The 24,922-nt window shown below is 42.0% G+C and overlaps 1 long non-coding RNA gene across 5 annotated transcripts in view; it reads left to right on the top strand.

Moving 5' to 3' along the window:
• Nucleotides 1,698-24,922, top strand: part of LOC110401662 — a 28,156-nt gene continuing 4,931 nt past the window's right edge. Inside the window, exons 1-6 of one of the 5 annotated variants that reach the window (XR_002440528.1) lie at nt 1,698-1,816; nt 3,288-5,419; nt 10,356-10,439; nt 17,451-17,607; nt 18,617-18,673; nt 19,763-21,926. This is a non-coding gene — a long non-coding RNA (uncharacterized LOC110401662). Of the gene's footprint in view, nt 1,817-3,287; nt 5,420-10,355; nt 10,493-17,450; nt 17,608-18,616; nt 18,674-19,762; nt 21,927-24,922 lie in introns of those variants that run through there. The other 4 variants (XR_002440522.1, XR_002440521.1, XR_002440523.1 and 1 more) reach the window with 4 other exon arrangements.

Below are 24,922 nucleotides of genomic sequence, written 5' to 3'. Positions count from 1 at the left end.
TAGCAAGGGGTTAAACTCTATGATCTCCAGAAGTCCCTTCCAATCCCTACAGTTTTGTGATCCTGTGATTCTGTAATACTGACCTTCTTCATAAAACATGGAGGGAGAAGTGTGTCAGTAATGCTGTGACTTTACCCCGGTGGTGCTCTCCAGTGGTGATTAATACCCTCTAAGTCAGGAGCCATAACTCTGATGAGCCTTTAATACAGTGAAACAACAGAAGCAGTTAAGGGCATTGTCTGAGAGAAACAGAGAGAAATTTAATCAAGTTGCTAATATACTTTGGCCAGAACTCTGAGGTACTCTTAACTGAAATCAAAGTCTGAAAGGGACTGTTACATTCCAGATCATGCCTCTTTAGGGGCCAGTTATCTTTACAACCCTACTGAAAACAGAGAGCAGTACCTTGGTAAGCATCTATCACGTTTGGAAGGAAAAATAATATTTTGCATTCACCTGAGTATTCCATTTGGGTTATCTGTAAGCTATGCTGTAGGATGAAGGACAGAGAAAATAAAGCAATGTTCACAAAGACTAATTTAGTTTAGCAAGGTTAATTTCTCTTCTTGCAGTCAGTGAGTAGTCCATAGAGAATTCTGAGTAGGGAATAATCAAGCTACAGCCTCCACCCTAATGTTAAAATAGATTTTGGAACTGAACTAGAAACAATAGGGATTGTGCAGGCAGTGCATTGCCTCGAACACTAACAGTGCTGCAATCCTGAAATGTGACAGCAATGCAAATCTGGAGCCCTGACACTCATCCAGATGGCCAACAGCTTATGATCTAAAGAAATAATTGCACTCATTTATGCTTATTAACTAATTGTGTTTGTATCCTAATATACAAAAACGAAATATTCACATATTACTCCATGCTGGCCACCGCAGAACAGCGTAGTGGTAAAGAAAAGCTTTCAGATCTGTCAGGAACTATGACATACATTAAAATAGATATATGTTGTACACCTGACTCTTAACCCCTGCTGCCTCATTCTGTTAGAAAACAGACACACACCAGAACAGCAACCAGTCACTCACCCATACTGACAATACACAAACAACAGAGGCTGTCAGAGACGCTTTCTATGGTACTCTTCTTTTGAGCAGGTATTATCGATCCCCTCCAGACTGTAAATCAGAAGGGGATTCAAAAGCAGCTCTATATTCCTGTTCTTGGGGACATTTTGCTAATTAAAGTGGTACGTCTTAATCAACTTCTTTCATCCCTTTCTTCACTGAACACCCTGCCTATTTATACAGCTTACAGATGAGTCGTTACTGCTAAATACTGCTAAATAATTTTGGATATTGAACTACAAAAAAAATGTACAGAACTCATCCAGCCTCAAAGTCACTGGCAAACCTTTCAGTAGGTGATCTCTGCACAAACCTTTGCTCTGCGACTTTTTTGGCATTCTAATGATGCCATAGGAGCAGTTATTCTCTAAGGGTTTTAAAAAATAAAGAGGATTAAATTTATATGAGACTTTGCACAGCAAATATTATTATCGAGTAAGCAAATCAATTTATATGGCTTTAATTTCAGTGAACCGGGAACAGATTCCTTGTTTTGCTGAAAATTTGCACGTACGCCATATGCCTAACTCCAACGCCCTCTGATCAGGTTCTTCCAGCCTGCAGGGCCACCCCTGCGCCGGGGCGGATCCGGGAGCGCTACGACAGCGGCTGCGGGGCGGGGGTGGGGCGGCAGCGCGGGAGCCATTTTCTGCAGTACGCGGGGAAGTAGAAAGCTGAGTGCTCTACGGTGTCGAGTGCTGTGTTCAGTTTGGGGCAAGAAAGACGTGGAGGCTCTGGTGCGTGTTCAGAGAAGGGCAGCGAAGCTGGTGAGGGGTCTGGAGCACAGGCCTTATGAGGAGCGGCTGAGGGAGCTGGGATTGTTCAGTCTGGAGAAGAGGAGGCTCAGGGGAGACCTTATCGCTCTCTATAACTACCTGAAGGGAGGTTGTAGTGAGCTGGGGGTCGGCGTCTTCTCTCGTGTAACTAGTGATATGGCTAGCGGGAATGGCCTCAAGTTGCACCAGGGGAGATTCAGGCTGGATGTTAGGAAAAAATACTTTTCTGAAAGAGTGGTCAGGCACTGGAATGGGCTGCCCAGAGAGGTGGTGGAGTCGCTGTCCCTGGAGGTGTTAAAGAAACACTTAGATGTTGTACTGAGGGACATGGTTTAGTGGGAACTATTGGTGATAGGTGGATAGTTGGACTGGATGATCTCGTAGGTCTTTTCCAACCTTGGTGAACCTATGATTCTGTGATTCTAAGAGCTGTCAAAAGGGACTTCATGGCCTTGAGGTGATTGTTTAAAGGATCAGGGCAAAGGTAATGTTTTCCTCTGCCCTTCCAGTAGCAGGGAAATATATTGAAAGGAACAGACAGACCAGCTGATCAAGACATGGCTCCGAGGCTGGTGTCATTAGCAGAATTTTGGGTTTCTTGGTGGTCGAATGGTCTTCACAGTGCCAGGCCTGTGACCGCCTGGTGACATGCACATTTCTCAGCGAGGAAAAAGGATTTGTGTGCAGGAGTTAGCAGGGCTGATTGATAAAGTGTTAAACTAGATTCAAAGGGTGAAAAGGCAAGCTTGCCAGTGATGAGCTATGGGATGACAAGCCAGAATTTGAACTCCCAGATCAACTTCCATGGAGCTGCTCTCCAGTTTTATGTCCCTCAGTCTGTACACAGATCTGGGGTTGCCCCATCCCAGGTGCAGAATCCAGCTCTTGGAATTGTTAAATTTCATGCAGTTGGTAATTGCCCTCTAATTTGTCAGTACGTCTTTGTAAGGCGCCTTTATGCTTGTGGGAGTCAACAGTTCCTCCTAATTTAGAATCATCTGTGAACTTCCTTAGTATGCATTTGAGTATTGCTTTCACATCATTTTTAAAAACATTAAAGAGAACTGGCCGTAAAATGGAGCATTCTGGAACCCCACCAGTGACTGGCTGGCAGCCTGATGTAAACTCATTTACTGTAGTAATGCTTTGAGCTCAAGCTAATTGTCAGCCCATTGTTTTACATATTTAACTAGCTGTATGCCGTTGGCCTGGAAGGATAATTGTGATAAGCAGTTTTTAAAGCTTTGCCGAGTCTAGAAAGATGGCATCAGATGGCTTTCCTTGGTCAACTAGATGGGTAATCTTGTCATAAAAAGAAGTTCATTAAACAGGATTTTCTCCTCATGTTCATGCTGAATCTCCAGGGAGAGTGGACTGTCTCCAGGAGTTGGGATGGTCACTGACTGGGTGCTAACATTTGTCTCTGTTGCAGGGTTCCATGCAACATCTTCCTCATGCATGAGGTCTGTGTCCCCAGAAGATGATTATGGATTAGCTGTGGAGAAAGTGTGTGGAGGCATCTCCCACTGTCTGTTGGGCAGCATCTTCTGTGTGCTCAGTGTACGCTGTCCTGCTGCAGCAGTGCCCAGGGATTTTCTGGGATGTCAGGTTCTCCACCCTGCCCTTGGCAAGTACACTGGGACCAATTGGCAGTGCCTCTCCCTTGGTTCCTATGCACCCACAGCTGCAAGGGGGGAATGTCTGGACCATGCAAAATGGCTACCCAGGCCATGCAAGGCTTTGTGAGGGGAAGACAGTGAAAACTGATGACTGAGCAATTTGCAATACTGTCGTCATCATTGGCTGCTGCACTGGGAAAGCCTCCTGGGGAAGATGTTGTCTCTTGGCAATGGGATGTTGCACAGGGCTTTGTCTCTCCATCTCCCACATACTGTTTGCTTCTTCCCTTTGGTAGCAGGTCATCATCTGCCACCAGCAGTGAGTCCTGCAAACACAGCTCTGTGTGAAAAGTCCTATTCCAGCATGAGTGGAGGAAGAGCCTTCTCATCAGCCAATCTCATAGCTCCTCAAACTTGTGTGGATGGCCATCTCCTGTGCCAGGTGTTGGAAGAGGTTGAGTGGTCTGGCTCTTCGGGAGGTCAGGGACCATGCAGTTTCCTTGGGCATTGTGTCACGGCCTAAGAGGAAGCAGTTGAGGCATTTATTCTCCAGGCAGCAGCAGAGGTACCGCAGGAGATTATCCGGTTTCAGGGGTAGCTCCTTCTTGCTCCAGGGTAAGGAAGGTCATCAGGTGGCGAATCACAACCATCTTCAAGGCTTGTGGGAAAAGCCTTTGTTCACCAGTAGATGAGTGCAGGTCTACGGACATTTGAGATGGAAGCTATGGTGCTGGGCATGCCTGGCTTTGTGTCCAACAAACTGCATCTCTGCTGCAGCAAAGCTTTCTGGCCACACTGTGCTGCTGGTGAATCTGACTGTGACCTGATCTGTGCTCAAGCAATGTGTGTGAGTCACTCAGCCACACCACAGGCATTATCTCAGTGGCTAGTGCACTCAAGGAGGCACAGGTCATCCTGATATTGTAGGAGGGACGAGAGGGCAGCACAGGCAGCAGTGGTGTGACTGAGGCAGAACCTCACAGGCTTCTTTCACCAAGGTTTGGAACCAACAGATGGTTTCCTCCGTGTTCAGGTAGGAGCTCTTGCAGAAGGTGTCAGGGAGGCTGGGCTCATGTTTTCCTCCCAGATTGTCTTGTGTGTGGTGGAGAAGGCACAGCATGTCCCCAGCAGCCTCTCCCTCTCACAGGTTCACTCCAGCGCCATGCATAAGCAGGACTTAACTTGCCAGCGTGTTCAACATGTCCCCCAGCTCCTGGTGAAAGGTGTGCCTGCAGAGGGGCCTTGGGCATGAGCACGCAGTAGAGGATATTGTCTTCTCGGGCAGTCGGTCCTTCTTGGACACAAGCCACTCTGACACCCAACTGCATCCATGCATGAAGGTGTTTCTTGGCAAGTCCCAAGAAAATCAACCGCTAGCTCCTCCATAACCTCACACTTGTCACCCATGTATGGCCATGGGCACTGGAGGTGATCAACAGAAATCATGTGCAGATCCTATGTGTTGAGTCACTTGTCTTCTACCTTGGCATCATCCTTGTCCTACTCCTTACTTGTGGAGCTGCCCTGCTTACTGCTGCTCTCTGGCTTACAGCTCCTTTTCCTAGTCCACTAGCAGAGCCCAAAGAGCACTACAAGGAGGCCAGCGAAGGCCCAGAACTGCTACTGTTAGAGGGCAGCGAGGAGTAGAGCACACTCTAGCTGCCAAACTTTGCTCCTGACTCATTTGTTCTATCTCATGCAGCACCTGAGCCATGTCCTGTCTCAGCTGCTCTGCACACTGCTGCATGCGCTTGTGTGTGTGTGTCCACATGGCCAGCCCTCAGCTCTGGCTTCTCGGTGATGTCCAGCACAGAAGGGGCAAGGAAGATCACCTGATCCACGGCCTGCAGAAGATGCATGCTGCATTCACCACTGGCAGTGCAGGGGAGCTGCCTGCTGGTGGCCCTCCTGAAGAGATGACACAAACTGGCTTCCCTTGATGAAGGTAATTTGTATCTTAGAAATAAAAAATAAAAAAATGTTTTTTCTTGATAAATAGTTAGAAATTTTCTTTCATCTTAGTGTAATGGGATCTACACTTATTTACGCTGACCTTGTATTTCTTAAATGGAAGCCCAGAATTTCTTTTTTTTTCTGCAGTACTGATGTTCTGTTGAGTCTGTTTGCTGTATCTGCTCACATTTGCATTTGTCTGATTTAAAGACTCATGTAGAGCCTTTAAAAAACTTTCAAAGGTTTACTTAGGAAAAAAATGGATTAACAAAGTACTAGTTATATTGTTCCTTTAAAAATCATCACAAGTCTGAGAAATTGTCGTGATTTTTTGACCCTGGCCTGACACTAAGCACACACCCAAGTTGCTTGCTTACTCCCCACTCATCAGGATGGGGGATGGCATCAGAAAAGCAAAGCAAGGAAAACTTGTGGGTCAAGATAAGGACAGTTTAATAAGTGAAGCAAAGCTGCTTGCACAGTTAAAGCAAAATACGGGATTTATTCACTGTTTCCAGTCATCAGGCAAATGTTGATTAGTTTATTGGCAAGCATGCGCAATGGTTGCTTGGAAAGGCAAATGCTATAGCTGCAAACATCATCCTTTCCTCGTTCATTCCCATGCTTTTATGGTGGAGCATTATGTTGTATGGCATGGCATACCATTTGGGTTTCCCCTTTTATTTTTTTGTGCACCCCCTTCCTACTTGCTGGGGGTCAGAGTGGGAAAAAGAGAAGTGGAGGCTCAGGGAAGACCTTATTGCTCTCTACAGCTGTTTGAAAGGATGTTGTAGTGAGGAGAGTTCAGTCTCTTCTCCCACATAACAGCAATAGAATGAGCGCTAATGGCCTCAGGTTTCGTCAAGGGAAATTTGGGTTGGGTGTTAGGAAAAACTTCTCTGAAAGAGTGATAAGGCTTTGGAATAGGCTGCCCAGGGAGGTGGTGAAGTCACCATCCCTAGAAGCTTTCAAGAAATGTGTAGATGAGGTGCTAAGTGACGTGGCTTAGTAGGCATGGTGGTGATGGGTTGATGGTTGAGCTATCGGGCATGTCCAGCGTGCTGTCTGTGGGCTGTGTGAAAGCCAGCATGGCTTGCAATGCGACCCACCCACAGCCCCCAGCAGCTCTTCCCCAAGGAGTGTCCACAGGCATGCACTCATGGCTCAGCAGCAACCAAACCTTAGGTGTGCTGCTAACACTGTCAACTGAAACCTGGGCACAGGGATGATAGTGCTGTGCACTGCTGACTCAAATGGTGGCAAATAATTTTATGCATTTTGAAACATTGGCTGAACACTGTGCTCTGAACAGTGAAGAATACTCAGCTGTGCTTTTTTGTTTTGATAAAGAGGTTTGAGAATAGGTTTTAAAATTTAAACAAACCCATCAATTTATGTTTGCTACACAGTTTTCAGTTGGTATAAATATATTACCTGCATATTTTCAAATGGAATGTAGAGGGTGGCTGTCAGATATTCAACTCAAAAATCTAATCATTTCCCTTTACCAGACTTTCATAACGCCTCTCTTACCGGAGAAAAATATCCTATGCTTCACAACCACACCTTATTCGTGTCCTTACTTTTTGGCAATAGGCAAATGTGTGAACAGTTGTGAGGGATGAAGTACAGCAAGAGTAAAATGTCATCAGAGATCTTTGTTGAACACGTTGAGAGCACACTGAGAATTGCAACCACTGCTATTGAACAAGACTGATGGATTAGTTCCACAAAAACAAGGTCACACATCCCACTAGTTTTATGTTTTTTTTTTCCCTTTTCTAATATTTTAAGAAAAATATTAAAATGTTTTGTTACTTACCTTTTAACAGTACTGCATATTTTACAAGGGCTACTCCAAAAGTAATGCGTCCTATCTTACTATGTTGGCCCGCAATATCAGGGGTGAATGTTGGTGGTGTGGCAGTAGAAGTTGAACCTTCCCACCAGTATTCCATTACATTTTGTTTCTGTGCGACAGATGGCAGCAGAGGGGCAGACTGAGAAAATGCTGTCTGACATGAAAGTACAGATGAAGCAACAGTGTGTCATTGAATTCCTCCATGTGGAAAAAGTGGTGTATACTGACATTGATGCTTGCTGAATGTTTATGGAGACCACACAGTGTGGTCAGCACAGGTGGTGCATGGTGCTTCTCAGCCGTGGCAGCAGTAGGTCACCTCCACTGATGCAGATTTTTGTAATCATAGCATGCAGGCTCTTGTTTGTTGCTGGCGAAAGTACAGAGCTAGTGGTGGTGACTATGTTGAAAATTAGCATTTTGTAACTAAGAATTTGCTCTATCAAATGGTGTTATTATGCTCTTTGTAGCTGTTGTAGTTTCCGAGGAAATAAATAGGAGGCATTACTTTAGGAGCAACTTATGTATATGTGGCCCAAGACAGTTCCTCTTTACTCATTGCAGCCCAGGCAAGCCAAAAGGTTTGACCCCCATGGACTAAATGATCTTAGTGGTCTTTTCCAACCTTTATGATTCTGTGAATAACATTTGTGTGTTAGCACCGTTTCAGTCACAAATCCAAAACACAACACCGTACAGGCTACTAGAAGAAATTCAGCGCTATTTCAGTCAGGCCTACTGCAATCCAATGAAGGCTTGTTTTATGCTCTTACGCTTTTCCAGTAGTTCTTGTCGTACACAGGAATGAGGTCTAATTCAATTGTTCTTCCTGTTTACACTATCACAGTCAGTATCCGTTGCTTCTGAGAAAGTCATATCTCTGCTGCTCCAGCACAAAACCTTTACTATTAGCTAGGGCTATTTTAACTGTAAAATTTGAGTGTCTACCAATTCAGCATCCAGGCATCTGACTCTGGACTGCTCACTCTGCCTGAGTATCTTGGGACTCTGTAATAACCATGGGGGGAAAAAATATACAGGTCTTCCCTTGGCTATATTACATAGCACCTGTGGGCAACATCATCAGCTGAAATAATAAATTTTTCCCCAAGATGCATCACACTAGGTCCTAAGAGAGATACCTTTGTTCATTTGGGATCCATATGCCTTCTGCTTAAAGATTAATCAGCAGTAAGGTCAGCTGATGTATCTCTACAACTGACCAGTTATTACCCTTCTGACTGAAATCTGAAGAACAGATTTAGATTCAGTGATCTTATTTTCCTAGCAGTAACTAGGAGCTAAATCCACAGATGGGAGAATTCTCCCCGCCTTTGCTAAAGGATCCCAGATTAGGTGTGAGAGTCCAAATCCTAAGCCCCATTTTAATCTTGAATGTCCTTTTTTGTACTAGCTCATAATACTTTTCTTTGTACATGTGTAATGACCTGAAAAACAGCTGCAGCAGCATCAGCACTTTTCTCTGAGATGTAACTGTGTCCTTGAATTCACAACTAAATGTCAAGAAACAGCATTTATATTAATACCTAATGAAACATAGTGGTTTCTGCAATATTTTGTGGGAAGTTTTTTTTGTTTGGTTGGTAAGATTTGTTTTATTTCCCAAGAAAGAAGAATTTTCAGTTCATAGATTTACTACTGAAGAGAGATGAAGCTTTGCATAAAAACAGGAAACAGTATGTCCAAATTCTGCTGGCACTATACTGTTCCACAGCTTCCCTAATACAAGTCTAACTTGCTGTAAAACAGGTGTTCACTGAAGTATAACTAGACAGTGATATCAATACCTGAGTGATTGCACTCATAGTCACTCTAAGTTTTGATGAGCATTTTCTATAGATATGATACTGAGATCCTTTGGCTCTGCTGTGTGCTGACTCTTCAGGTTTGAATAGTTTTTAATGAATTTTTTGTGTCAGGCAGTGTGACACATCAAAGTAGCTGTGAGTGATTTCCACTCGTTTGTAGTAAGAAAAGGAGAGAGAGTATAGATCAAGTTGGCGGGACCAGGAGTTTGTGTTCTGCACAATACACATATAAATAACTGTGGAAATGAATTTCAAATTAAGTTCAGTGACTCTATAAACCAATAAAATGGCACACAGCATCAGCAAGAATAATTTCTGCTGAGTGGATTGCTAAGAAAATACTGGAAATTCTAGGAACATTTATTTTAAAAAACACCAAGAGCAAAATGAAATCTGGCTCATGCTGCCTGTGTGACACCCTACAGTTTGTGCAGAAAGAAAAGAGCTTCTGCTGTTCAACTACGCTGAATCAGTGAGGTTAGGAAAATGTTTAAAAGTTAAAATTGCTTATCTTGACAGTTTCCATTTATATATTAATTTGTAGTTTTTAATATTTTGCCTTCTTTAGAGGTAACCGTCTAGCAGACTAGATTTAAAGTGCACAATTTCTACAGGAATGCAGCCAATATGTATGGTATACACGTCATCTCTTAACTGTGCCTACCCAGGGGTACACAAATCATTTGCATGTGAAATCCTTGTTCTCAGTGCTGGTGTGCGAATGTAAGAATATACACAATGACACATGTCATATTTCTACATGGCATTTAAGTTTCCTGAATTACTTGGCCATTTAAAATTCTGGTGCTGTATCTGACTATATCATCGTTAAGAATGATCACAATGACAATTGCTACTGAAAAGCTGCTTTCAATTAAACAGTCAGATCCCAGTTCAAAAGTTTATCATTTAAAATTAACTTCCACTTACACAGTGTAAGAAAGTGATTATTGCATAACTTGAAGTATATAGTTGTACTATAGGTGTTAAGAATTCTTTCATTCTAGTTGTAAAGGAGGAAAAACCTCCCAGGTGTGGTAAGGCATGATGCATTTTAAGTGGGAAAGAGAACTGAGCCAGCAACTCTATATTTTACTGATTTAAAAAAAAAAATGTGTATATTGTTCGTATATTCTTTCAGAACAATGACATTCTTCAAAATTTTTGTATGTAGTCGAGACTTTAACTATTTGTGGATGGCCATTAAATGCTCTATAATAAATTTTCTTCCACCATAGAAGTGCATTGGCGTATTGTATCTGCAGATGCCCTGTATGGCTGAGGAAAATGGGGAAGCCGCTGGAGGGAATCAGCTCTGAAAAGTAAGAAAGGTTAAAGACTTCACTGGTTTTCAAGTGGAGATATCTTAAGAGAGGTTGGTAGTATTACATGGTATTGTATCTCCTAAAGCTTGCAGAGTCTTAAATGTTGTGGGACTCTCAGGTTGCTGGATATGCATCTGTAATCATTGGTCATCTGGAATGATTTAGTGGGCTTCTTGGCCAGTGATTGTGAATCCTGCTGTGGCAGCAGCTGTTCTCTTATGTTGAACAAATTCTGCAGCCATGTCTAGGGAAATGGTGATGAGGACTACTCTGTCTCTGCTGCCTGCCAGATCTGTCTCCAGATTTCCTTGCCTGATGTACACCAGCACCTTAATCTTTGTACGTCCCTGCAGATCTCTTTCTCATTTTTAGTTTAAAACCATTATCTCTTTTCTTATTGCTACACTTCCTGATGAAGAGTCCTCCTCCATCTTTCTTGTAGGCCCTCTTTCAGTTTTTTAACTACTATAAGTTTTCCCTGGAGCCTTCTCTAGGCTAAATTAACCAAATTGTCTCAACCTGTTTTTGTTGAAGATGTTCTCCAGCTCTCTGAACATCTTTGTGGCCCTGCTCTGGACTCACTCTAATAAGTTTATGACTTTGATACGCTGTAGACCTTAGCTGAACACTGTACTGGTGGTAGGGTCTTAACAACAGTAGAGAGGGGTATGGTTAGCTTTCTTGGCTGCAAGCACATGTTGCTATCTCTCGTAAAGCTTTTTGTCTACTGGTGTCCCCACATCTTTCTCCATAGACTACTTTCTGTCTGCTCATCACTCAGTATGCAGTTTTGGGACTGCCCTAATCCAGGTGCAGGACCTTGCACTTGGTCTTGTTGAACCACGTGTTTTTCACACATGCCCACTTCTCAGGCCTGTCAGAGTCCCTCTGGATGGCATTCCTTCTCTCCAGTGTGTTGACCGCACCACTCAGCTTGGTGTCATGCATAGATTTGCTGATGGTCCACTCAGTCCTACTGCCCCTGTCACTGACAATGATTTTAAATAGTGCTGGTCCCAATACCAATATGTGAGAAGTGTCATGTATCGTCGTTCTCCACCTGGACATTAAATTCTTAATTTCTTCCACCTGTTTAGTACTTAAGAACAAACAAGCAGAAAAAAAGCCTTATCATAGTGTTTTTTATTTAGCAGCTGTATTTGGTGTTTAGCAAGCTGTATTTAGCAGACTCAAGGAAAAAAAAGAGCAGACGGATCAGTTAAAGAATGACTCTTTTCTCGACAAATAAATTGCTCACTCTTCCTGCCCAGAAGGGAAAGATGAGGTGTTAGGCAGCAAAGCCAGAGCTTCCCAGATGAGGAAGGACGGTGTGGAGCAGATGATTGGAGCCTAAGGGGAAGGCAGCTATGGCAGAGTGATCAGTGTGGCTAGAGGTACCTGAGCAGGGCCTCCTTCAGCACAGTAATGCTGTCTTTATACAGTAAAAACAAGCAGCAATAACAGAGGTTAGTCTAATTCTATTTGATATGACTAATTCTGTTTATTTCAACTGACAGCCATTGGTTTTGATATTTCATTACAGCTACCTAGCTATTAGATGGCTCAGTGACTGCAACTAGTGGCTAACTTGATAACCAGATCAAAAAAGGCTTCTTTGCCTATAGCTTTATTCTCTGCAAGCGCTTTTGGGGACTGCTTACTAAGGTTAAACACATCTTAGGCAATTAAGATTCTCTCTTGTCAGGAGAATGGCCCTTGACGCCCATAGCTGAGCAGGGCACCCTTTGTGTGAATCTGTCTGTCTAAGGCTACCAAGTATGTTAGTTTTCTCCCAGAGGATCAACTCCTTTTACCATTTATTAAAACTAAAATTAAGGCTTTCCAATTTTCCTGCTTCTGAAGGGCAAATACTTTAATAATTTTGACATACTGAAGTATTGAAAGTATTAATACAAAGAGTATATAGCTGTACCTGTGAAAAATGAATATAGATCCACCTGAACATTTCTGTGTATACACTGTGTGTATGTATAGTTATGTATACAGAACTACACACATAAAAATAACTCCTTACTCAGGCTAGTAGAAATTGTAGTAATTTTAGTATTATGAAGCATGGAAAATCGTGAGGTTTAACACAGTGGTTGGCTCACTCCTCCCTCAGTTGGATGGGGGAGAAAATTGAAAAGTTCAAGAGCTCACGAACGGAGATAAGGATAGTTTAACAACTAAGGAACAACTACAGCTATAAAACTATTAAAAATAAAAACACAACATACAAAACAAGTACCAGCCAGTTCCCAGCCAACTCCCCCAAGTTTTTATTGCTAAGCATGATGCCATTTTGTATGCTACATCAGTTTTGTCAGCTGTGTCAGCTGACCTGGCTGCATCCCTTCTCAGTCCCTGGTGCTCCTGGATGGCAGAGCAGAATAAAGAACGGAAAAGTCTTTGTCTCTTTGTAAGCACTGCTCTGCAACAGCTAAAACATCAGTGTGTTAGCAACAGTATTTTCATCCTAAATCCAAAACACAGCAAAATACTCAGCAACTTGGAAGAAAATTAACTAAAACCAGAACTGCATGATCTTGTAGTCTAAGCCAAAAGAAACAGAAGAGAAATGCCATTGGCAGGAGCTAAATTTTAATTTACTCATCACGAGTGAGATCTCTGCTCTAAAAAAGAAGAAAGATAAGTTTTCACATGAGCTAATTAAATTTAAAAATGGCTTGGTCAAATATCAGCCACTAAATGTAAAGTCGAGTGTGGGAGATCTAAGGATGAGGTATTTTCAAGTGATGAGCTAGGGCTCGTCACTTTTCTGAGGTGATGAAGTCATTCAGCACCTTAAGCTCTCTCAGGCATTTTAGCACTTTTCCTTTAGGTAAGCTTTCCTGATAAAATGGTCATGGCTGCTGTCACGTGTTGTCTCTGTTGCCATCCAGCCCTAAAATACAAAATAGTTAAGTAAGGATGCAAATGAATTTCTGTCTTAAGTATAACTTTCTGTTGAATATTAAGTTCAGTTAGATTCTCATTAACCATGTACACAAGACACAAGGTACACATGGGGACAGGTAACAGTATGAGCCATACAGTACATGGTGGGATAGCTGCAGTTTGGATTTCTGCTTTACTTCGACTTTTTTTTTAACTTATACAGATTATAGGTCTCCAGTGGAATATGAAAGTTAGAAAAGAAAAATGGGCTATTATCCTTGGATCTCTTTTCATGAGTGGAGGGAGCTAATGTCTTTTACCATCCTCCTGGTTCTTCTGTGTATAAAGAAAGCCTGCCGATGTGCTGAATAACTAGCCAGGAACACAGCTTAAATACAAAAACTGTGGTAGAATTTGAGAAGTCTAGATAAAACCTCCTGATAACAAACCTCTTTTAAGACGTATTTTTATTAGTTGTGAATTGCTGTCACAACTATGCTATTTCAACTATGCTATTGGATTAAAAATTCTATGATGAAACCTGTGTTCTCATGCGCATGGGTATAGAGGTCAAATATTAACTACCAGTTTCAGAGAAAGGGGAGTTAATACGTGAAGTCTTGATGTAAAGTGTCTGACTTTTAGCAGAATCAGAAAGCAGTCACTGAATTTGTACTCTATGAAGGGACAATACAACCACACTTTCAGAAGGCATATCCTGAAGAATTTTTGATAAATATCCAAAATTTACTTCAAATATTAAAATAAAGAAGCTTTGAAAAGATTTCTAACTAAAAAACTAATTTTTTCTTTGCTTTCCCTTGATTCATGAATAGAATGGACTCATTTTTGATACCAGTTTGCCAACTTCTTTTCCCTTTCCAGAAGATGACTTCAGAATATCAGAATGAGATTTATGCAGCCTCTCCTCTCACACCTCTCTTCACAGGATCTGGCACTAAAGTGTAAAGTGTTTATTAAATTTTGTTGCTTAATGTGAAAACTTGCAGCATTAAAACTTCTTTGCCTGAGACATCGCACAAACACATTACTGCAGGGTAAGAAGTTACTGTGTGCTGGCAGATCCACAATAAATATCTATTTGAGCGCTCTTAGCCTGTGGCAAATGCAACTTAATTCAAGTTAGCATGAAACAAGGCTAAGCAAACTCAATTTATTTTTCTTTTGCCATGGGCTAAAAGAATTCACAGTGGACAGTTGCTGTAGATCAGCTTCTGAGTTTGTGAATGATTCTTTTGTCTGTTAGATTGGTGTGAAATTGGAGAACAATGAGGATAAAATTCTATAATTTGGGTATTGCATAACATCAGTACCAGAGATTTGGAGAGGTATTGTTTGAGGTGGGTATTGTTCACATTTTAAACTGGAGTCAGAATTTTCCCAAGTAGCTGTTATATGGCCAAGGAAACTTAAAACTGTAGATTTATAAATATAATAAATAGGACTGCATAAAGTACCAGCTCTCACTGGAAGTCAGTGCTGATGTCCCAACAGTATCATTGTGAGCAAAGGTATGTTCCTGTTCAGTGTCTGTTCCTTAGATCCTCTGTTTTCCTTGGCTGTGCATAGCCATTCAAATCTGCTCTTGAAATGGTAGCATTCTGGACTGTGAAAATAGGGCAGTTGTTGCTTTTCTTGCTTGCATGAGAACTTTGTGACAAAGTACATTTCCTAGCAGAACATATTCTGTGGAAGAAATTCTGCAATGTAAGGGTAGGCAATTTTGTGAGGAGCGAAAGTAAAACAGAAAAAAAAAAAAGAATATTTCTGGCTTCATCAAAGCTAATGGGTAATTTTTAAGGCTTTCAAGAGGAAAAGAGTATCTCCTTCAGTTTTGTTCTCCCTGCCCCAGCCAAAGGATGCTCCTGTGTGAGCATAGTGCAGGAGTCACTGCAGAAAGTTTGACAACCATTGCCATTAGAGGATGTCAGACTGTGAGTTAATAATGGTTCTTTTCACTCTACATCTACTAATCAATAGAATTGTTACAGACTTTCTGAGCAGTATGTTATCTAAGTGATGGGTAGCATGACTTGGGCCATGTAACATGTCATGTTTGAAAAGCAGGGCCATGACATGTTTCTTTGCTGACTGCCGAACAATTCTGCAGCTCATTCTGCTTTCCTTCAGGATGGACTATAAGAATTATGCTTCTGTTGGCCCTGTCAGGGGAATATAATGAAACTAAAAAGATCTTCATTCATGTAGTGGACACGGTCTTACTCTTAAGCCAATCAGACTTGAGACTCTTCTGGTTGGGAAGATAGAACAACATTATTAATCCAAAATTATAAGATATAGTGGGGTGCACAGGATATATCTAAGACCCATCTTTGTACAAGCAGGGCTGATTAGGAAATAGAAGGAAACACCTGCATTTCTTAAGAGAACAGACGGATGAAGGCCACTGGGTCAGTTGCCTGCAGGACTGTTATACTGTGATGATGTTAGAAATGCTTGGGTGCATCCTCAGTTGAATATGTGGAAGAAATGACTCAGTTATCACTACCATGAACATTGGAGGTTACTAATGAGGCTAGGATATATACCCCAGAAACCTGTTTCTTACATATTACCCAGAAAGTATGTGGTTTATATTCAAAGCAAAGAAACAAGAAAATCTGTGGGAAGGGCTCAGAACTTCCCTTTTACAAATCCCTGTAGTTAAATTTCCATCCATGATCTAAGACACTGTGAGATTGCTAATAGAAACTCCCTAACTTGTCACATCGCTCTGTTTCGCTACTGAAGATTCTTTGGGATGCTACTTTTGTACTTTGTTTCTTACTGCAGCTATTATTTCAGCTATTAGCTACCTCCATAGATGTCAAAAGGTACACTATCAAAATCTTTGTCTTTGCCGCCTGTAAAAAATCCTGTATCGGAAATAGGGTCTGTTACGCAGCACTTCCAGCTGTCTTTCATCTTACTGTCAACTCCTAGAGTCTATGTGTAACATGGGAGAGATTTCAGGAAACTGGACACTTTGCACTCATGCAAATTTATCCATGATACTTAAACACGGCAAGTTTTCAAATTTACTAACAGAACAGGTATATGAAAGCCTTATATGTCAAGTCAGGATGCCACTGGCCTTCTTGGCCACCTGGGCACACTGCTGGCTCATACTCTGCCGACTGTCCATCAGCACACCAAGGTCCTGTTCCGTCAGGCAGCTTGCCAGCCACTCCTCCCCAGGCCTGTAGGGTTGCCTGGGGTTGTTGTGACCACAACACTCCCACCCAGCTTGGTGTCCTCTGCCAACTTACTGAGGGTGCACTCAATCCCCGCATCAGGATCATTAATAAAGATGTTGAATAGAAGCGGCCCCAGTACCAAGCCTTGGGGGACACCGCTCATGACTGGCCTCAAGTTGCGCCAGGGGAGGTTTAGGTTGGATATCAGGAAAAACTTCTTTACAGAAAGGGTTGTTAAGCACTGGGATAGGCTCCCCAGGGAGTTGGTTGAGTCACCATCCCCGAATGTGTTTAAAAACCGTTTGGATGTGGTGCTCAGGGACGTGATCTAGTGGTGGACTGTAAGAGTTAGGGTAGTATGGTTAGGTTGTGGTTGGACTTGAGGATCTTGAAGGTCTTTTCCAACTTGAGAAATTCTGTGATTCGATGATATGTCAGTCTCTGCTGCATTTATATTGTGTATTGAGCATTATAAACTAAAGGCTTTAAGTTCAAAGAATAAAAAGCTAATAAGATTTGTGACAGAGATGAAGAATATGAAAATCGCCTCTCACGTTCTGCAAAGCTGATAGGCAGCTGTGTGCTGGGGTGCTATTACGATGATATGTGTACATTTTGCTTGGATCAAAAATGATTCAACTTCTGTCAGCTCAGAGAGTGGACAAAGCTGCTTCAACTGCCCACATCTAAGGCTTGGAACTAAAGTAAGCTTTTAATTGCTTTGCCTTTCGGTTTCCTTGTTTGTGCAAAGACACCTTTACTTCTGCTACAAAATCCTGAATATTTACTATGAAAGAGCAAAATTTTCATTGCAAAAGACTGACCTACTCAAGAAAGAGAAGCCATCTGCTGGACTGTTGAGTAACAGTAATCTGTTCTTTTTCTGCAGCTAATAAGTTCATCATTCAGAGTGTGACAGCTTCAGCAGGATGCAGACAGTCCCTTCAAACTAGAACATCCACAAATGAATGTTTAGGGCACTTTCCTGGGTAAAAAAATTCTCTTCAAGCAAAGAGAAATGATGACAAGATGCCTTACATCACAATGTAAGTAAATTACCTATTTGTCATTTGAAATGAAGGACTGCTAGGGAATATAATGCTGTGACCAGATTGAGGGGTTGGGAATGGAGGCAAGTGCCTTGCTGCAAGTAAATTAGAAGTTAAGAAGAGGACAAAAGGAGAAAAAAGGTTAAGTAAACTTCTCTGTTTCAATTTTCTGTAAGAAACCAGGAGGCTGGTGTCACATTTTAAAGGTTGCATTTTGCAATTTCCTCCTTATATGCCTACGTAATTTAAAATAATCTTTAAAGGACTCTTACTGCAAGTTAAGCATACAGTTTCAAGTTAACTTTTGAAACAGTAAAACTGATGATCTGATTGGAAAAGGTCTAATCCACCTATTATTTCTTCTGACAATTTGGTAAAAGTCACTGACGAAGCTAGGATACCAAAAGGGATGAAATGCAACCTGATCTTGTGTGGTATATTGTGCTGTGCTTGTTAGGCCAAATAGGTAAAATGCAGTTGTTGGACTCTTAAAACAACCCTAGCATGCTGGAGAAGCAAAAGTGGAGTAAAGGAAAAAGTACACATTATACTGTGCTGTAGAGAAGCCTCAATTCTATGAAAAAAATAATAATGAAAAAAAGGGCAAAGTTGATTTTAAGCTTATGGCTTCAGGAAGATTATGTATGACTAATACAAGTTATTGGCATCTAGTGGCAAGCTCAGTCGCTCACTACCATTACAAATGCTGTATGCTAAGCAAATTGATAACTGGCAAAATCTTTCCGCTTTGCATAATTGAGAGGGAAAAGGCAGCTGGACCTGAAATGACTGAAGCACAAAAAATAGACAGTCTTCATAACCTCTACTCAGAGCAGGTCAGAGGGTTTCTAGTTAAGAACAGGGTATGGATTGTGCTTAAGCCACTTCTCTGTAAGTGACACTATACTGTTTTCTTCAGTTTTGAAGAGGAAAGGAGAAAATGGTAGACAGGCACAATTTCAGCCTTTATCCCATTCTTTCTCATTCTTTGTTTTCATCATGCTAGATATACCCATTATCATATCCTGGAACAACCATGGAACTAAAAGCAAAGTTCATTCACGTATGTATGTTTTCATGTATGTATTATTTCAGCAGTAAGCATAACATTTTTCACTTCTTTGAAAAGAAATTGCCATGGGCAAATTGCCACATCTCTACTGATTTGCATAATTTTCTCCAGTGACCACAACATATTGAAAGTAGACTTTTAACATTTGGTGTTAATATGCATTTTATCTATCTACTGCCTATAGAGAAGATGGGAAGGTGAAGAGAGGGGGAAAGGGCAGGCTGTTTATTAGTGAAGGACCTATGTAGAGATTACCTGTGTTACTATTGCTATTTCAACTAAAGAAGATCAGGTTTTTTTTATTTCAGAATCTCATTCTAAACTTTTCCTAGAAGTTGTAGATGAAACAAACTACATAGAGTACTTACTGTATAGATATATACACAAAACTGTGCACATTATAACAGTGTATTCCATACCATCACAGAGAAAGCCTCTTCCTTAACAAGGTTTTAATTCATGTTCCCATATGTTTGTATTACATAACTTACTGGAATTGGAAATCAGACATAACTATCGTTCTGATCCTAACCTAATGTAGTTACGGCATATAAATAAAAGCTATTCACCACTCTTTAAATGTATGGAGAACTGTTTCCAGTCTGAGAAATACTCTGACGAAAGAGTATAACGAATAATAAATACTCTTGCTTTCTTTAAAAGAGGGGGCAACGTTTGTGTATAATTCACAACATCTTCACAGAGAAAAAAATCTTAACTGTGAAGTGTCACAGTGAGTAAAGACGTGACAAGAAGAAGAACAGTCGGGTTACAAAATGAGTATATGTGCAAGTAACAACAGTATAATCTTTAGGGGCACTTTTCAAATGTATGAGGGCTGCTCCAAAAGTAATGCCTCCTGTTTTATGATATTGAATCATAGAATGGCCTGAGTTGAAAGGGACATCGAAGATCATCTAGTTTCAAACCCCAGTGCTGTGGGCAGGGTCACCAACTGCTAGACCAGGCTGCCCAGAGTCACGTATTGGCCCACAACATCAGAGGCAGACATTGATGGTATGGCAGTAGAGGTTGAACCTTTCTGCCAATATTCTGTTACATTTTGTTGTTGTTTGACAGATGGCAGTAGAGGAGCAAAATGGCATCTGACCTGATCTGGAGGTGTGGATGAAGCAAAGGTGTGGAACTGAATTCCTCCATGCATTAAAAATGGTACCCATTGATATTCATGGACACCAATGGCTAATGGTGGTGACTTGTGTTGAAAAATAGTGTTCTGTAGTTGAGTATTTCCTCTGTCAAATAGTGTTATTTTGCTCTTTGTATCTGTTGTTTCCATGGAAGTAAACAGGAGACATTACTATTGGAACTGCCTATGTAGATCCATTGCTGTTTTTCTTTTATTTGTGTCTCAGTTTGGCTGTTTGTTGGTAATCTAGCAGACTGCATGGATTCAGATCAGCTTCAGCTGTAGGGGAGGAAAAGCAGCGAGTGTCTTGCAGAGATATGTGCAGAGAGAATATCAGTGTTCTTAGAGAAACAGGGATTAGCTAGTCACTGGAAAATACTGACATGGTGCTGCTAACAAGGTTATTTCCTCAAGGCTAGTGTTAACATCAGAGGAATGCTAGATTGTTGGAAAAAAGGAACTTATTTATTTATTTAGAACAATGGAAAGTGTGTGAGTAGGGAAAACCTCGTAGGAAAAGGAAAATTTGGAAGGAATCTAAGCATCATCACCATAGAATTAAGCAAGAGCCTCTGCAAGCTTTGGCTGAGAAAGTGGACTTGCATAGATGTTGAGAGGTAGTGACTGGCAGAATGAGCTTTGCTTTGTAAAAGAGAATTACATCACTTCAGGAAGGAACTGATTTACTATAAGTAGCATCTAGCAAGGATACTTAGATGGGAACAGCTCACAAATATCAGCTGAAAATCGGCTTCTCATATTAACACAGTTGGAAAGGATGATACCACCTAGGATGCGATTAAAGAATCACTTATGTATCAAGAGAGAAATTGTCAGACCCGTATATATTGTTTAGGGAACATATGCAGATATAAAATACTGTTTGCTTTATAAATCTGTCCAATAAAAATAGAAACAAGTGAACACAATCGAAACACACAGTCTTTTATCTGAAGGGAATAACACTGCATAACCAGACTTTATGAAACTGAGAGTGGCTTAATTAACTTAGAATTTAAAAGATTATCAAGCCTATCCCTCTCTTAACAAACACTGTAAGCAAAGAAATGAGAACATAATGAATTTAACAATTCATACTTTAGCTGGCACAACACCATAGTTTCAGGAAAAGAAGCAGGAATTTCTCTAGCAGAGATACAAGGTCAGCCGATGTCAATAAAAATATGCCAATCTTTGCCACATGGAAATGCTGAATTTTAGTTTTGTCTTATTAAAAAATGTAGGGCTTATTCTATATTTGGCCATGATTATCTCAAATACATGTTGAAAATTGTTAAGATTTTAATTTGTGTTTAGAGTATCCCTTAAAAGTGAATTGGATTTTGCTTCTGCATCACCACTGAGGATAAGGAAAAGGCTGAGGTTCACAGTGCCTTCTTCATGTCTGTGTTTAAAAGTTAGACCAGTTATCCTTGGGGTACTCTACCCACTGACCTGGAAGTGTTGGATGGGGAGCAGAATAAGCACCCCACGATTCAGGTGGAAACAGAGACCTACTACTCCACCTGGACTGCCACAAGTCCATGGGTCCTGATGGGATCCACGCAGCGGTGCTGAGGGAGCTGACAGAGGTGATAGCCAAGCCGCTTTCCATCATCTATCAGTGTTCCTGGTCAGCTGGAGAGGTCCCAGAGGATTGGAAGCTTGCCAGTGTGACACTCAACTACAGGAATGGTCATAAGGAGGATCCAGGGAGCTACCAGCCTGTTAGCCTGAACTTGGTGGCAGGGATGTTTATAGAGCAGATCATCTTGAGGGAGATCACACAGTACTTGCGGGACAACTGGTGGATCAGGCCTCACCAGCATGGGTTCATGAAAGGCACGTCCTGCTTGACCAACATGATCTCCTTCTATGATCAGGTGACCCACCTGGTGGATGAGGGAAAGGCTGTTGATGTAGTTTACCTAAACTTCAGCAAAGCCTTCAGTACGGTCACCCACAGTATTCTCAAGGAGAGGCTGGCAGCTTGTGGCTTGGACAGTTGGCTGGATGGCCAGGCCCAGAGAGCGGTGGTGAATGGAGTTAAATCCAGCTGGCGATTGGTCATGAGTGGTTTTCCCCAGGGGTCAGTATTGGGGCCTGTCCTCTTCAATATCTTTATTGAAGACCTGGATGAGGGCATTGAGTGGATCCTCAGTAAGTTTGCAGATGACACCAAGATGGCAGAAGTGTTGATCTGCCTGGGGAAAGGAAGGGCCTGCAGTGCCATCTGGACAGGCTGGATTGCTGGGGAGGCCAATGGGATGAAGTTCAACAAGACCAAGTGCCGGGTCCTGCACTTTGGCCACAACAACCCCCTGCAACGCTACAGGCTTGGGGCAGAGTGGCTGGAAAACTGTGCAGAAGAAAAGGATCTGGGAGTATTGGCTGATGGTTGGGTGGACACGAGCCAGTAGTGTGCCCAGGTGGCCAAGAAGGCCGATGGCATCCTGGCTTGTATCAGAAATAGTGTTGTTAGCAGGAGCAGGGAAGTGATCACCCCCCTGTACTCAGCCCTGGTGAGGCCACACCTCAAGTACTGTGTTCAGTTTGGGGCCCTTCACTGCAAGAAAGACATCAAGGCCCTGGAATGTGTTCAGAAAAGGGCAATGAAGATGGATCACAAGCCTAATGAGGAGCAGCTGAGGGAACTGGGATTGTTTAGTCTGGAGAAGAGGAGGCTCAGGGATGACCTCATCGCTCTTTACAACTGCCTGAAGGGAGGCTGTGGTGAGGCGGGGGTTGACATCTTCTCCCATGTAACTAGCAATAGGACTAGAGGAAATGTCCTCAAGTTGCTCCAGGGAAGATTCAGGTTGGACAGTAGGAAATAACTTTTTCTCCGAGACAGTGGTCAGGCTCTGGAACGGGCTGCCCAGGGAGCTGGTGGAGTCACTGTCCTGAGAGATGTTCAAGAAACATTTAAATGTTGTACTGAGGGACATGGTTTAAGGGGAACTATTGGTGATAGGTGGATGGTTGGACTGGATGATCTTGGAGCTTTTTTTCCAACCATGGTGATCCTATGATTCTATGATAACATCATGAAATTCTCTAGAAGTCATAGCAGGTTCTTCTACATTAAGAATAATTTCTGTTTTGTGGGTTTTTTATACCACTTAATACGAAATATAGAGAACTATAACCTCAAGCCTAATAAGGTCACTTTGCACTGCTGGAAAATAATAACTTCAATTTATTATTTTACCAGAAAACAAATTCACTAAAGTGTGATAAGAAATCTGATTGGGGAAATGAGCAGATTAACCCCATGTCCTCGTTGATGTCTGTATAAAAATAGCTGAGAAACAAGTCTGTCTTTTATATTGCGGAAAAGTAATGCTAAATACCAAATCCAAGCATGAAGAAACAACGTGGAAAAGATCTTCCCTGTATTATCCTGCTTTAGGATTTATCAAAAAAGGAAATAAAAATAAAAAGGGCTAAGGCAATACCAGGTTTTCAATACTAAAAGGAGAAATCTTAAAGGCATACCAATCAGGCTTTAAGTCTCTTCATTTTACTCTTGAAAAGGAGTTTGTATGAGTCTGCCCTTTTTGGGGAGAGAAGAAATAACGTGGGCCGTCTCACACAGCATCTTTGTAATGAAGCTTGGAAAGTGTGGGGATAGATAAGTGAACAGTGATGTGGACTGAGAACTTGCTGACCAGCAGAGCTCAGAGACTTGTGAGCAATGGCAGAGAGTCTGGTTGGAGACCTGTAACTAGCGGTATTCCCCAAAGTTCAAGGTCCAGACTTGTTCAACATCTTCATCAGTGGCCTGGATGATGGGTTAGAGTCCACCCTCAGCAGGTTTGCTGATGATACAAGGCTGGGAGGAGTGGCTGACACACCTTGCCATTCAGCAAGACCTGGACAGGCTCGAGAGTTGGGCAGAGAGGAACAAGGGCAAGTGTAGAGTCCTGCACCTGAGGAGAAATAACCGCATGCATCTGTACACGTTAGGAGCTATCCTGCTGTTGAGGAGCTCTGCAGAGAAGGACTTAGGGGTCCTGGTGGATAACAGGTTGGCCATGAGCCAGCAGTGTGCCATTGTGACCAAGAAGGCCAACGGTATCCTGGGGAGCATTAAAGAGAGTGTGGCCAGCAGGTCAAGGGAGGTGACCCCTCTCTCTTCTCTGGCCAGAGGAGGCAACATCTGGAGTACTGTGTCCAGTTCTGGGCTCCCCAGTTCAAAAAAGACAGGGATCTCCTAAATAGAGTCCAGCAGATGCCAACACAGGTGATAAAGGGCCTGGAGCATCTCCTGTATGAGGAAAGGCTGAGAGACTGGGTCTGTTCAACTTGGGGAAAAGAAGACTGAGAGGGGATCTGATCAAAAATTATAAATATCTAAAGTGAGTGAGGAAATCGGCTGAGGCCAGACTCTTTTCAGTGGTGTGTAGTGATAGGACTCGGAACAATGGCCAAAAACTGCAATGTAGGAACTTGCACACAAATATGTGGAAGAACAACTTTGTGGTAAAGGTGACAAAGCACTGGAACAGGTTGCCCAGAGAGGTTTTGGAGTCTCCTTTTTTGGAGATATTCGAGACCCTGTCTGGATGCCTACCTGTGTGACCTAGTGTAGGGAACCTGCTTTAACAGGGAGTTTATGTTCAATGATCTCTAGAGGTCCCTTGCAATCACTGCAATTCTGCGATTCTGTGAGTCCTCACTTTGTAGTAACAGGGAAGGGTACTTTGCTGCAAGATGAGTGCCACTTATGTCAATGTGACTATATCTCAAGATGAACAAAAGCAATGAAATTTTACCTTATATTAACTGAACAATGCTCTTGAATAGATGTTGAAAAATATTATAGGTACAAACCTAGAAAACTTCACATTTTGAGTCCTTCCTCAACAGTGCAGAAAGCTGATGCCTACCTTTGGTGACTGAGACTTAAGGAAGTAATCAGCGTGGTTGTGTTAATAAAATGCAAGTTTCTTCCATACTAATAATGTATTCTAATATCTTCCAGCAGGAATTATGATCTCTTTTTGTGCTGTATCTTTTCCTCTATTTTTTAAGATGTTTTAGTAAATGTAACTTTTAGTTGTTCTTCTGTTACCCTCCATCACCCC

This window comes from Numida meleagris, chromosome 1 (assembly GCF_002078875.1).
Source record: "Numida meleagris isolate 19003 breed g44 Domestic line chromosome 1, NumMel1.0, whole genome shotgun sequence".
Taxonomy (NCBI): domain Eukaryota; kingdom Metazoa; phylum Chordata; class Aves; order Galliformes; family Numididae; genus Numida; species Numida meleagris.
Note: the sequence above shows the minus strand (reverse complement) of the source record. Positions and strands in the feature narration are given on the sequence as shown.